Source organism: Pelecanus crispus, chromosome 6 (genome assembly GCF_030463565.1).
Source record: "Pelecanus crispus isolate bPelCri1 chromosome 6, bPelCri1.pri, whole genome shotgun sequence".
Lineage (NCBI taxonomy): Eukaryota > Metazoa > Chordata > Aves > Pelecaniformes > Pelecanidae > Pelecanus > Pelecanus crispus.
In genome coordinates this window covers 34,426,098-34,440,428 of record NC_134648.1, presented here as the reverse complement: position 1 = coordinate 34,440,428, position 14,331 = coordinate 34,426,098, and positions in this window count along the sequence as shown.

Here is a 14,331-nt window from a genome sequence, read left to right as displayed (position 1 = left end):
ATTCAGGCTCATTTTTGCACCTATATTTTAAAAAACCAACAAATTATTAGAGGATAAACAAAAAGGCCAGTCTATCCCTGTCCCTTGTTTTAAGTAGCTATGGAAAGTACTCTGCTTATTCGATTACATTATTCATATAAATTTAGGATGATCATCTCAGCTTTTGCCCTGTCTTTTCTAGAGGCTTGTGCAGACTACTAAACTAGTACTCTCTCTTTCAATGGATGCCTTTCCTTTCACTTCACTGGACTTAGCAGCTCCATAACAACATGTTACCCCTGTGCGAGTCCATAGTTACAAATCTACACCTGATATCAAAATGTTGGCACTCTAGGCTCCTAGTCTCTGTGCTCTGTGAGGGGGAAAAAAACAGAATGCTACTAAAAAAAAAAAAACCAAACCAGAATGCTATTTAAAAAAAAAAAAAAAAAAGGAAATGTCCAGAAAGAAGAAAAAGTACCAGCACAGTCCAACTACACTGCAGTACTAGAAAACCACTGTACTTCCAACTATAGCTACTATGAAAGCACATCTCTACCAGCACAGTAAGAAAGTATAAAAGATTAAGGAGATGCTACTTGGCATGTCTGCTTGGTGCAGCTCACTCCTTTTACATCCCCTGGTAATTTCTATTGCATCTTAAATTAACCCAGCACTAATGCTCTCATTTGGCTTTTATGCATTTCAGAGGACATATCTCAGCTGTGTTCCATGGTTATATCCACAGGTATAACCATATACACTACTCTGGAGATGTATCTCATGCCAGTAGACAGATTTGTTTGATCAATTGCTGATAATCTCTCCTCGAACAATGTAAGCTTTACTGACAAATGGATTATTCTGTCATTATAAATTGCCTCTGCATCTCTGTAAAGCCGGATTGTGATTTTTCCCCACTTTAGAACAGTACTGCTTTGCCAAAAACACTTTAGTGTAGGTTTGTTCTTCATGCAGGGGAGAGAGGTAAGCTACTGGCAACAGAAGCTTTATGAACTGTGCTGTGCTAGCTAGGAGGAAGGCTGTGAATCTGGGTCTTTAGCATCTGAGTCAGTAAAAGAGAGTGCTCTACTCTGCTTCATAAAATATATATGCTAATCTCCCAGATGGCTATATCTCTTTCCTCCATAGAACAGATGACCTGGAAAATAAAAGATGACTAAAACCACTGGAGAGTGGAAATTCTGGGCCAAAATCTGGGAGCTTCCAGTTGATTTTACAGACTTTGCTTTTAAATTTAGTTTTAATCTGTTTTGATATTAAAATGTAGCAATGATGACATGACTATCATTACAGGTCACGGTGTAATTTCACATGTAACCAGAAGCATTCATACATTTATCAGCATCTCTGTGAGAAAAATAAAGGAAGACTTTCAGCTGACATTTCTGCCTACACTAAAAGATATACAGCTAACAGAAATAATGTTTAACTTTGGCTTAGTAATGACTACCATTTGTGTACTCTGTATTATCTCAATCCAAGCCACTTTTATAGCTCTTGTTTAATTTGTCATTGGTTGAGTTGCTGCTCCTGTAGAGGAAAACCAGAACTGCACTGCCAGACTGGCAACATTGTGCCACAGTTTTGCAAGTGTGTAGAACAAAATTTAACTTATTTGAATAGAAGAACCGAGGTTAGTGCAATGCAAATGCTCCCGCCAGAGTTTAGCAAAGACACCACATCAAACCTTTTGGGTTTCTGAAATCTTTGTAGGTGCTGGTGGCCTCAATCTTCCGTTTTATGTTTTGTGTGAAAAATGAAGCAGCAGTAGCCACAGTACCCTTCAAGTGCCACAGCCAGCATATGGTGCAGCACTCGGTCAGAGTGTTCTGCACTGCCTGTGGCGCCTCAGCTCCCATACAAGGCCTTCCATTCAAGGAATGACTAAGTCTCCCTTGTTTGTGAGGGCAGTGGGGTTTTGTCTGGAAATAACAAAAACAAGATGGAAAACAAGATATTAGCTACTTTGTGGTTTTGTTTAAGATTGTCAAAAGACAGTTGCTTTAAGATTATCAAAAAAAGCGTTTGGGCCAGTTTTCAGGTTGCTGAAGCCACCCTTGAATGCCTTCAGAAACACAACACAAAAATGAAGAATCCTGCATCTGAAATCAAACCATAGGAGATGGATGCAAACTTTATCGCTAATTTTAATGGTGCATTAGAATTATAACATACAGAGACATACAACACCCATTAGATACCAGCATTCATATCCAAATCATAGCTTTATACCCAAATCATAACTCTACTAAACCTGTCATTACAAAGTTATGCCACAAAATAGATAGCCTTTTCATTTGGAGTAAAATAATCCTTTTGTTGATTGAGGCTGATGCCTTTTCTCTAATTTGTATTCAGTAAGTTAACTTAGTATTCAGAATAATAAACCTCTATCTAAAATAAGACCAACCAGGTCAGTGCAGTAGTAATTGTTTTTTTCCATGTTGTCTTGAGGGAATAGGCAACATTTGCCTGCTGTCTCCTTTTATTTGCAATCACAGTTTATATCCTTAGCAGAATTAGTTAGAGAAAGCCTCTTTCAAAAAATGTATGACTCTTTACTGGAAAATTTTGTGTCTCGATTTTCCTATATAATGTCTACTCTTTGCCTGGTGACTAAGCTCAAATACGATGCTGTATTCATTCGATATTTTATAAGGCAACTGGAAGGGGATTTCCTTGTACTTGCATGGAAATGGACCTAATTCTGTTTTGATCTTTTAGTTAAGTGTGGGAAGAGAGACACAGCATGTTTTTATTGTAATGCCATTTCTCAGTACTGGCAGCACCAGATCCATAGACAGCCAGAGACATCAACCCATTAAGCAGGGATTTCATGTTACACTGTTGCAACCATCTCAAGGAATCAACCTTTACACTGTAGAATTAATTTGCATTATCTATTTACTTTTTTTTTCTTTCCCTAATTGGCAGTCTTAATTGGTGGCCTCTGGTTCTGCACACCATGAAGGCTCTGTACAGTTCACTGTACAGCTGAAGCTTTTGTAGAATGAGAAGCATGATTCATGGAGTTAGCCTACACAGATCAGTCCCAGACTGCAGACTGTTGAGTGTCTTTGACTGTAATTGGTACCTGAGTAGTTTTCAAAAGATAACATTAAACATAATTAACTTCTGCAGGATACGTGCCTCCTTCTTTCTCATGGTGTTGTATTTTCCCTCCAAATTATGCCGCTGAAAGGGCATGTAAGAGTAAGATTTGTTAGTGTATGAATGACAGGCTTTCTGCACATATAAATTGCTTAAGCATAAGTCTTCCTGCTCCACCACTGGTAGAATATGAAATTTTTGTACCACTGGGAAGTGCTGAGTCTCAGCTTTGATCCCAAAAGGTCTCAGGTAGGACTGTACCTACAATGTTTATGGACAGACAAATAACAGTCAGACCTTTCTTGAAGTCAGCTTTGACCCTTGTATTCAAAACAAGTAAGACACTTGGCTTTACAGGAAGAGGAGATTTGAAAAGGAGTCACAATAAAAGGTTTTGCAGTTCTCAGATTTGTTTTAATATCTATTTTTCTGTAAGTTGTGTCAAGCTAATGGGGATCGGGGTACTAATGAACCAGCACTCAATAGAATGAGCTACATAAACCACTCACAGCTCTAATGCTCATTAAGTGTTCACCTCAAATTCATGCCAGTAGAGCCTTTCCATTACTCCACAACAGTATCTACTCTTGTTAGAGCCCATGGTGCTCCTATGGGAGTCTAAAAGGACTGAAGCCTATAATACAAGCAAGCACGTCCCTGGGACTGTAGACAGGTACCTGGTGGGACTGAAACACTGAATGGAACCCACCATTTTCTAATAAGCTTCAGGAAAACCTAGCATGCTGTTTGCCTATATTATTTTGAATGCATATGCAAAATATGTTACAGTGAGACTATTTTGATGGCTACAAAAAGTTCATTTCCCCATTTTCACACAGCTACCTCATCCTTTCTGGTATAGCATAGCTGCTTCACTACCAGCAAAGAAATACGCTCCCTCTCTATCCAATTTTAGTGTACGAATTGTTTTGCCTGCTTAACCCTAGTAGAAGGTATCCATCCTTAAATTGTCAATACTGTGCCAGAATTTCTTTACGAGGATAATAAAAAGGAAAGGTTAACAAACTCCCAGTGCTGTCTGGGGAGGAGGATCTCTGACGAGGCAGGTCTCATCATGGGTGTGCCAGGGGAACGTCACCCATGCTGAGGAGCTGCAGTGTCAGCCCCTGGGCAGTCTCTCTTCTCCTCAGATCCGCTCCGGAGATACAAGACATAACATGACATGCACGGTAACCTTCCAGCACTTATTTTTGGTCATTCTTACCAGTGAAGGAGAATCGAGATCACCTCACCAGCAGGAGCCCTAACTAATTGGCACTGATACTCCCATCGGTCTCAATTAACAACGCAGAAGGATGAAGCCTTTGACTTAAGGAGGGTAAGAACCCGGGGCCCCGCCACGTCCCGCGCTGCCGCCATGGGCCGCGCTGCTGGGCGCTGGGAGCCCGCTGGCAGCGTGTGCGCCCGCCCGCCCGGCGGCACTGCCAGGCCTCCACATGCATGCTGCCCATCTGCAGCGCTGCAGACACTCATCCAGCCCCTCGCCGCCAGCGCCGCCTTGAAAAGACAGCTTATTTTTCCATTCTGCAGTTAACAATGAAGAAATTCTCGCCCAGGCTATTTTTGGTCCTGCTGGAGCCGCACGCTGTTTCCTCAGGGCTCAAAGCTCATTGTTTTTATTCATTTAGATGGAACAATTGTAGTCTACACAGCACATATTTGTTTTCCAGTTCCTCAAACCATTATTACCTTTTCCTGTTCCCCTTGAGAAAATGGACCTTTGATACCCTGCCAGGTTGCATTATTGAATTCCCTGCCCATTTCAGCGTGAAATCATGACAAAGGCAGGCGCTCCTACTGACGGGGAAAAAAAATCACAGAAAGAATGTGGAAGAAAACCTTACTCTGGAAAAAAAGCAAGCTGCATAATAGTGAAGGAATGAGGTAGTGTGAGTCATCTCGAGCACTTCATCTGGTCGAGTTCTCACCCATCCAGGAGGGAGTTTGCCAGGCCCTGTTTACACCCCACAGCCAGTAAGCACAGCCAGGGGTATAGCACCGAAAATAGAACTGTATGTAGTCATCTCCTAGCCTATATGAGAAACGATCTCACGGTTGCCCTCAGCAGAAGCATAAACTCTCTTTACTTGCATTTTATTATGAATGATACCACTGAGCCCAGCCTCATCTAGGTCTGCAAGGAGGTTTGGAAGACTTAGGTCCACATGCTCCCCTAAACACCCAGTTCCTCCTTGGAAGACCCCTTCTCATGGTCCATGCCTCATACTACGCTTACCATACTTCTCCTCCAGCTTCCCCCTCAGAACAACTCATTTTATCCTCTGAAACTGGGGTTGATTTCAGTTCTTTCCTGTTTGCCCTCCAGTTTACTCTTTTTTAATCTTCTATGGGACTTAAGTGTGCCACTACAAATCCCGAGGGTGCTGTAAGAGTAAGAAAAAAGAAACACATGCTTCTGGGATGTAATCTTGTTTCTTTTTCTTAAAAACTGTGCGGTAGGGGGAGGCAGGTTAATTAATTTTCACTTAAATTAGTCTTAATTAAAATATAACTCTGCATGCACACCTAGAACTCCTGGCTTTTTCCTCAGCTCTGCTACTGACCGATTCAGAGAACGTGACAGTTTCCAGGTTTGTATCCACAGAGACTGACTAACTCTCAGCATGCTTCTACCCTTATTTTGGATAGGGAGTGTTAGAAAGACAGACAGATCACAAAGACAATGGCTGTTGCTATCTTATTGGTAGGAAGAAGATGAGGTGTTATACAGCTTTCAGTAATGCAATCTCTCTTTTTCCTGTAGACTACACAAGGCCACACACACTGCCTGTGCAGCCACCTCCTACTGAATTTGCTTGAAGGTCACTCTAGCTAACTGAATTTGATGGATTTTCTGGAGACATCAGCCCCACTCCTACTAAACGCTTTAAGCCTGGAGCTGATGTTCTTCCATCACTCCATTAAACTCAGTCCCTTGTAATTTCTCTGGTGTATTTATGAGCAAATCTGACAATTCAAGCACTTTTCTTAAAGTTTATGAGATGAGGAGGTTCATAGAACCAGGAGATGCAATTAGCTAGAGAGAATAGCATCCGACAGAAGCTCCTACCAGGCCTGCCAAACACATAGAAGTCTTTTTGAGAAAGTATGTGTTGTTTAGATCTGTTGTAGGGAGTAAGGAAGAACGGAGGCTAATGAAAAGTTGGATTAGTAAAAGCTCTGAACCAGTTACTTGTAAGACCCAGATCCTAGAGACTTTCTGCATTAAAAAAAGAACAAAGTTGTGTGCAGTTTTCCTGATGTCAGTAGAAGTAATAGTTGTGAATAAAGATGCTTTTCAATACAGAGCTTGCAAAATTATGCCTTGAAGCTTTGACTTATATCTCTTCTTTTTTTTAATTTAAAATGTTTTGCTTGTTTTCCACCATATGCCATTTAAAGATTTACAAGAAAGCATTTAGTTGCATTGCTACCAACATAACTGCGAAGCAGCAGTGTGTACCAGAAATTCAAATTTCAGTCCAAGAGTCAAAATACTTTGGCCACCTGTGCTTAATTCTGCTGTTACCACAGCAAGGCTGTTTTTCATATGATTTGTGTAACACTCAGTATTGAATTAAATCTTGGAAGTACATTTTCTACTGCAAAATAGCTTTTTGTGGTTAAAATACTGTTTGCAACAAAACCTCCTCTTTTCATGTCATGTCACATGCTGAAACAATGGCAAAAAGATAAATCACTCCAAATCTAGATTTAACTGCTGCAAATCTTGTAATAGGTTTACTAATTTCTACAATGTTTAGAACACTGTATGTAACAGCTATAGGCATATAGTTTACAGATTTCTGATGCAAACTTCACTGGCATTTCTGGGTTCTATAAGCAGCATGAAGCAGAGTATGAATCTCTCCAAAAGGGTTGCTTACTCCACCCTTCCTTTGTTTCGAAGTCATTTCTGATTTTTTGCCTTCAGGGTTATTTTTAATGTTAGATCATTTCCATTGTTTATCTCCAGAAAAGTGTTTCCAGGCCATTTTGCAGTCATCACTGTTCTGGGAAGGCCTATGAAAAGGTGAAGGTTATACGTTTCTCTGGCAGATGTGGTCAGAAATATATGACTGTAATCAGCATCATACACCTATATCTAATACATTTGCTCTCTAATAGTTTTTGCCCTGTTCATTTTCATTGCTTAATCCATCAAAGATTTCCCAGGCGGCTGAATATATCTTTCCATGCTGCGGGCTGATAAAGAATGCACCAATAAAATAAATAGACTAATGCTATTAATATGGACAGTGCTCTGGAGCCGAACCTGGAGCCAAGAACCTAGCAGCTGCACAAGGCAACCATGCAAGTGGCCTTGGGAAACGCAGATGCCTCTGGACACCTGAAGATCCCTAAGAATCTACCATGAGGGATTTACAGGCTGCTCCATGATGGGCAAAATCCCTCATTCCTGAGCAAAAGATCAGGAGGAAACTCTGCAAAGAGTTGCTCATGGATCCACCCTCTCAGAGTGTCTCCTGTGGGTTTTTCCACAGAAGGGATGGACCAACAAGCAGTGTTTATAGAAAAACCTTTAGGCTGGCTGAAAGTTGGAATGAATCTGCCTGCAGTTCTCTGATCTGTGAACTCCACTGCTACTGTGCTGTTCAGTATCTGCTCTTGATGTGAAGTGGGGAACAACCTCATGTGATAAATAAATACAGAGGAATGAATAGCCTTAGTTTCATCCCACTGCCTTGTCTCTGAACCAAGAAAAAGCTCGCTTGTCTAGTACTGACTCTGCAGTAGCTGTGACAGTTTTTACAGATGCTCTTTATGTTAAACATCACTCTGTTTAACGCATCAGGACCTGGGAGATCTGGGTGCTGGCTTTGTCAATGGTTTACGTCGTGAACCAGAGTAAATCACTCAATTTGCAACAGTTTTAACACCTGTACAAAGGAATTAAGGATACCTTCTTTGCAACTTGCTTTCATCCACAGATAAAATAACTATATCCAACACATGCATAAGTATAAGTGCCACTTAACAGATAACATGGAGTTGCAAAAAGTGAATCTATTTTTAAGTCCACTTTTCTTGGCTGTGCATAGTTCCCTACTCAATATGGTGCCACTGTGCTGCTGCTGTTGATGAGGATCATCAGGCCTTACCTGTACGGATGAGGGCAAAGAATTCTGACGACAGACTTCATGGATACGAGGATAAATGTAAAAAGTGAAACGCAATGTGGTGTAAAAACAGACTGAAGACTATCAGCTAATGCAGTTGAAAGAATATTTGCATGAAAACTTACGCTATTTCAGACCCTGTGCTGTATCTATATATGTACATGAACACATGGGTCTATATACATGCATATGCATGCTCTGTGTTCGCAGGGACTGTCTTACTGGATTCCAGCAAAGAGCTGGCTGAAAGTAGGGGCTGCAAGGAGAGGCTGAGTTGAATGTGTGTGTGTCTTTCTGGATAGCAATCGATATCTTTTACAGTAAGAGCTTCCTCCTAGATCAGCTTAACATGAAACACTGTTTATGGAGGGTAGGTTAAAACCAGTTGCCCATTGAATGGCTGCAACAAATCTATTCAGCCAGCAGGGGAGGAAGAAGATCTTTGTAGCTGCTGTTGTTTTCCTGATGAATAATTATGCCACCTCCAGCTGGCTGCCAAAGACCCTTTCTTTAAAAGCCATATGTCCTCTCTAATAAAGCTCTCATCACACCTCCTTCAGGCTTCCCTCATTCTGCTGTACTTATGCCTGATTTCATTTGGTTCATGCAGTGGTACGGCTGTAGGGTGATAGCTTCCTTAAGCTAGTGCTTAGGGAAAACATGGCATAGAGAAAAAGGAAAGATTGTCTGGGACAGCTTGGGTCTGTGCCTCTGTGATTCCTGGAATGTTACTCACTGGGTAGCTCATACGGGTTTTCTTTTTAAATAACTCTTTAAAGGCTTGCTGGAATCCAAGTTACTTTAGATCTGCCATAAAGTGGCAGTGTTTCAGGGCACTCCCCCCAGATTAATCATTTTCACATTCTGAAATCTGTCAACTGTACCTTCAGGCACTGCCAATTCAAGCAAATACAAAAATAGTAGTCACAACACCTCGGGGCAAGATTTCATCAGATCTTCTGCACTAAGCGGGTCTGACCTGCTCAATATTTATCTGTGAGACCTCCAGAGATCAGAAAGAAGAAGGGACAGATCTGAGGCAGCTGAGGTTTCTTGCCATTGTAAATCATACAACATCTCTGGGAATTTAAACCTTGGTTGTTTAAAATATAGCACTGCTTCTGCTGCGACCGACCTATATTGGTGCTGAAGCAGCCCATGACTAGAGATGCTACCTTCCAAAAGGCATTTAAATCTGAGATTCTGCAGTTCTTTTCTCAAATTCAGGTTGTTAACCATGGCCACATTCCATCTCAAGGCAATGAATTACATACTGTTTCCAATAGTCTTGAATGTCAAAGTTATTCTTCACACCTCCTACTAAAGCACACAGTCACTGCCATATTCCACTTCAGACAAGGCTGTATTCAGCGAGGAATCTTACATACGCAGTTAGCAAAGGAGTTGAAATCAGACAGAAATATAAAGTTAGTCTTCTGTTTATTCAGAATGAAGCTGAAATCCAGGAAGGATCTAGGGAAAATGCCAAGCCCTGCAGGGCCTCTCAACTAATCTGCCCAAGTGGACCCTTGTACTCATATCAAATCCAATCACATGAAATTATAACTTATATCCCCTGCAACATGCCACTAGTTATTCCACAGATTTCCACAGTCCCTGCATATGCACATTACTCGCAGCTTCTTCCCAGGCCCTCACCACAATGTCATAGCTTCCTCCATAGTCCCCTGCAATAATCTTCTTGACCCATGTTCCCTGTCTATACATTTTTGGCCTGCTAACTGTGCAAGACATGGTCCATACTGTAGATAATATGAAATTACATGCCTGTTGATAAGCCAGCTGGGTTAAGACTATTCTCCAGATTCTGATGACATTTCCCCTTTGGGGCTCCTAATGTAGGCCTCTTTTCATTACCCTGAAATTGGGAGGCATTTAATGTTTTTTAAATTCTGCCTCTGGCAATGTACTTGAAACTGAAACCCTAGACAGGGACTGACCTCCTTAAAAGGCTTTACTTTCTTAGAAAAATGGCTAAAAAGAGCCATAAGAAGAGGAAATCCTTTAAAATGGAGAAGATTGTCTTGGGGACTCATTCGCATGCTATAGGAGCTTTGTACTTCAGACAGACAGTTTTCACTGTGAACAAAGATCTTAAATAGGAATGTATCCCAGTGGCATCATGAATCATTGTTTGGTAGAAATTTCTCACAGTGAGGCACCACTGTGCTGTACTTTAACGAATGTGGTATAAATGCTTCTAAAATACTGTCAGCTCGGTGTTGGGATATTCTAATTTTAGCCTTGTTTATTATGTTTCATCTCCATGGTGTTTTTAGGCAACTCTTGTACCAGCAATGGTAACAAATTCCTCTTTTTCAGAGAGGCCTTGTGGTCACTGGGACACTGATGACGCTTCTCTGTGTGATTTCTGTATGGACATGTTCACACAATTAGGTCCTGTACTGTGAAAGTGGATGATGCCATCGCAATTTTCTTGCAAGAAACACTACCAAAATCATCTTTAGGATGAAAGTTCATCTTAAAACTGCACTCTGTCTCTAGCAATGGGAGCATTAAGCCATTCCACTTGATTTTTCAGCCATGCTGAAGCAGCTGCAAGAGGTTAGGATAGTGAGGCTGGGGGCCATATAGCTGCTAAAAATGTAGAGCAGAAAGCTGTATAGAGACAATTTCTATAGAGACAATTTCTAGACAACAACGAAAAGGAGTGGAGTTGAAGATGCTGTTGTTCTAGTGGCAACTTACAGAAGGTTGCTATCAACAAGTTAGTAAGAATTTTTTTTTCTTAGCTGTCATGGGACTTCTTTGTCTGCATGGATCTATTTTAAACAGTTTTCCCCTTTCAGCACTCCCTGATAATAAGAAACTTATGTAAGAGCTCTTCTTCAGGGACAATCTTGCTTTGGTCTGCTTATTTTGTCTTGAGAAAACCACAGGGCTCAGAGAGCATATGAAAAGAGCTTACATACTCAAAACGTGCAGCACGCAGCTGAGACAAACTGCAAAGGCAGGATTAATGGGGCTGTGAGCTCCATGGTTCAGCTGTTTGCAGATCAGTAATTAGCATCCTCCACCCAGTGAATTGATCTCTGCCTAAGTAGCACTGTGAAGTACTACGGAGAGCTATTTTAGTCACAGGGATAGTTGAAAAAAATGAACAAAAAAACCCCAACCTTTCTTCCCCTTTCTTGATTTGTGAGGGCAAGAACTATGTTCTCCCACGCTGAGAGAGAGGGAATGGTTTGGCCTGCCCCACGAGCTGCTGGGTTGGGTGTATCCCGAAAGGGCAGGTGGATCTGGGAGTACGTGTGGTGCCATGGTGGTGACAAAGGTGGGTGCAGGCTGTATCTTGGTACACAGCTGGGGCTGCATTGTGTGCTGTGAGCAGTGAACCTGCTAGCACAGCAGGGAGAGGAGGTCTCCTGCCAGGTAACCTTTCTGCTGGTAAATCTGTGCCTGGTCTGTACTGAAACACTAGGGAATAGGCTTATTGTTCTCACTGTCTCTAAAGGCTGTATTCCAGTTGGGAGTAGGGTAATATACAAGACTAAGTTTCATAGCAATCTCTTAGTGTGCAAGGCTGAATATGGTGTGACTTCCCTGCTAGAAAGGGAGTGTGGTCTTGTGAAAGGATCTGGCTCTTGTTTAGAAGTTTGTTTAAAAACTGTGCAAATAGCAGATAAGCTGCCATCAGATGCTAATGCGATGGCAACGTGTTCAATAGAGTCCTGCAGTTGTCAGAAAACACTCTACTGTAATTAAAAGCAAATCTAGAACAACCTCCTGACAGGTTTTATAGGAAAATTAGCTATCTCACAGTGAAAATAGGCTAACAATTATTGTAGAATGACTTCCTGCTTTCTATCACCCTCAGAAATAAGCCTACTTCTTAATTCTCATATGAGGTAATGAGAGAATAAAACACATTTATCACCATTTATGACAATGTTCTGAATTCAGATGGACCCTTTAACCAGGTTGCAATTACAGGGAGATGGCAGAAAAAAAGTCAAGACTTAAAATTATACAAAGACTCTTAATGCCCAAGTAGCAAGTATATATTTTAACTATTGCTTCTTCAGGAAATCAAAAGGTGAGTGTGCTTCTCTCCTAGGCTGATCAATTATATGAAAAGCTGACTTTTGTCTTGTCTGTCTTTTTGGAGCCAAAGTTGCTGCTTTAGATACTGTATCCAATCCACAGTAAGTAGTATGTGTCAGCAGGGTCCAAAAATCGGGGTTGAAATGCTGCTGTCTAACTATAGATCCTGAGACAAGGAATCAATAGGAAGAAGTAAATAGAAGTTGGTAGTGAGCCACTAAAGGCTGGTTTGTCAATCTTCGTCTGAAAACAAATGCTGTATCCAGCATGGAGAGAGATGTGCTAAAGCTCATAATTGTAAAGTGAGTAAATCAGTGATTTTCTTATTTTCTGCTGATTGTTTGATGGGCTACTTACAGCTTGGTATTACACTGTGATTACTGTAATGAAAAATTACAGGGAAGTACCAATCATAAACTTGTTTCTGGACATAATAAATTTCACCCAATTTAGGCAAAATAGTCTTTTTAACTCTCTGTTTCACCTCTTGTCCTAATTATCTAAGTTATGTTCTTGTAAAACTTAGGAATTCTCTTGATAACTAATTTAAAAATGGTAATTTGGGGTATCCCACAAAAGATGTCTGGAAGGAAAGCGTAGAACTTCATTCCCTTGAATGAGAAGACAAGAGAGACTAAAGTACTGCTAACAGTTCAAAGCATGCTGCAATATTATTCTTAGAAATGGCAACATGAAGCATTCTTGTGGTAGGCTTCAGTGTTTTGTTTAACTTCCTGTTCTGGTAATATCACGCATTAGAAAAAGTGTGCTCATAAGGCTGGTCAAGAAATTGTGATTAGTTTATCCATCTGAGTATTTGGTATAACCTACATTCTACTGTGTACCACATATAGCATTGCTCTGATTTTGCAAATGCCCTTTCAATCTGCTGGAGTGTGGCATGAAGTAAACAAAAATATGTCTGTATATGATTACAATATCATCATTCCTTGGCCAAGTCTAAGACAAAACAGCCATATCTTTAATATGGTGGCATACCTAAGAGAGTCCATAATATTAATTTGCTACAGAAGTTTCCCCAATAGCCTGCAGCTGTAAGGAGGGTGCTTGACTGTATACATATATAAAGAACATGAGGAAAAATGGAATTGAAGTATTCTCTGGCCAAAATAACAGTTGCAGTTTTGAGTTGGTCTCCTCCTGTGTAATGTTGGCTTACGTGGCAAACTACTTCTTTGCCTTAGTCTTGGCATACTAAGTCACAAGAGAAATGCTGGAGAAAAATAGTTTGGTCTCCAATCATTTGATTTAATGCCTCCTCTCTTAAATATTTTATCTAATAAATTGTTTGCTCTTCACTGATGTTGTGCTCTATCTTTCCTAGAGCGCACTCTTTTCCTGTACAGAGTAATACCCATCCTAAAGAAGTACTCTGAGGATACAGTGCAGAAGCTAAGCTAGTTATTTGTTAGATTGCAGAGGTTCAATGCATAGATTGAGTCTGCTGCTGTTACATTCTATACAGATGTGGATTGTTTGTTTGTTTCCCTTAAAAGCTAATAATGATTTTTTTTTTCGTACTTTGTTAATAATGCCTGCAACTGGGCTTGTTAGCAGTTTTATCTTTGGGCATGGATGGATTCCAATATTATTATTTCCCCATCTTGTGTCCTAATGTTTTCACTCTGTCTGCATTTAAATAGCTAAACAATGAAATTTAATTGTCCTCTAAAGCACATGATATTCTCTTGCTTATTTTACTGGATGCAGACTAGATCATCCAACAATGAAGTGCTCTTGAACAGGGCTATGTGTGCTAAACTAGGTCATGCTGTTTTCGATCAAGGTTGAGCCTGTAATATTCATGCTTTGTTTCCTGTGTTTGATGGTGTGTTTTGTGGTTTTTTTGGTGGTGGTGGTGTTTTTTTTTTTTTTTTTTTGGCTTTAACCCCCGCCAAGCTTCTATCACTCCATGGGCTGGTCCAATGACTTCTAGTAGCAGGTCTGG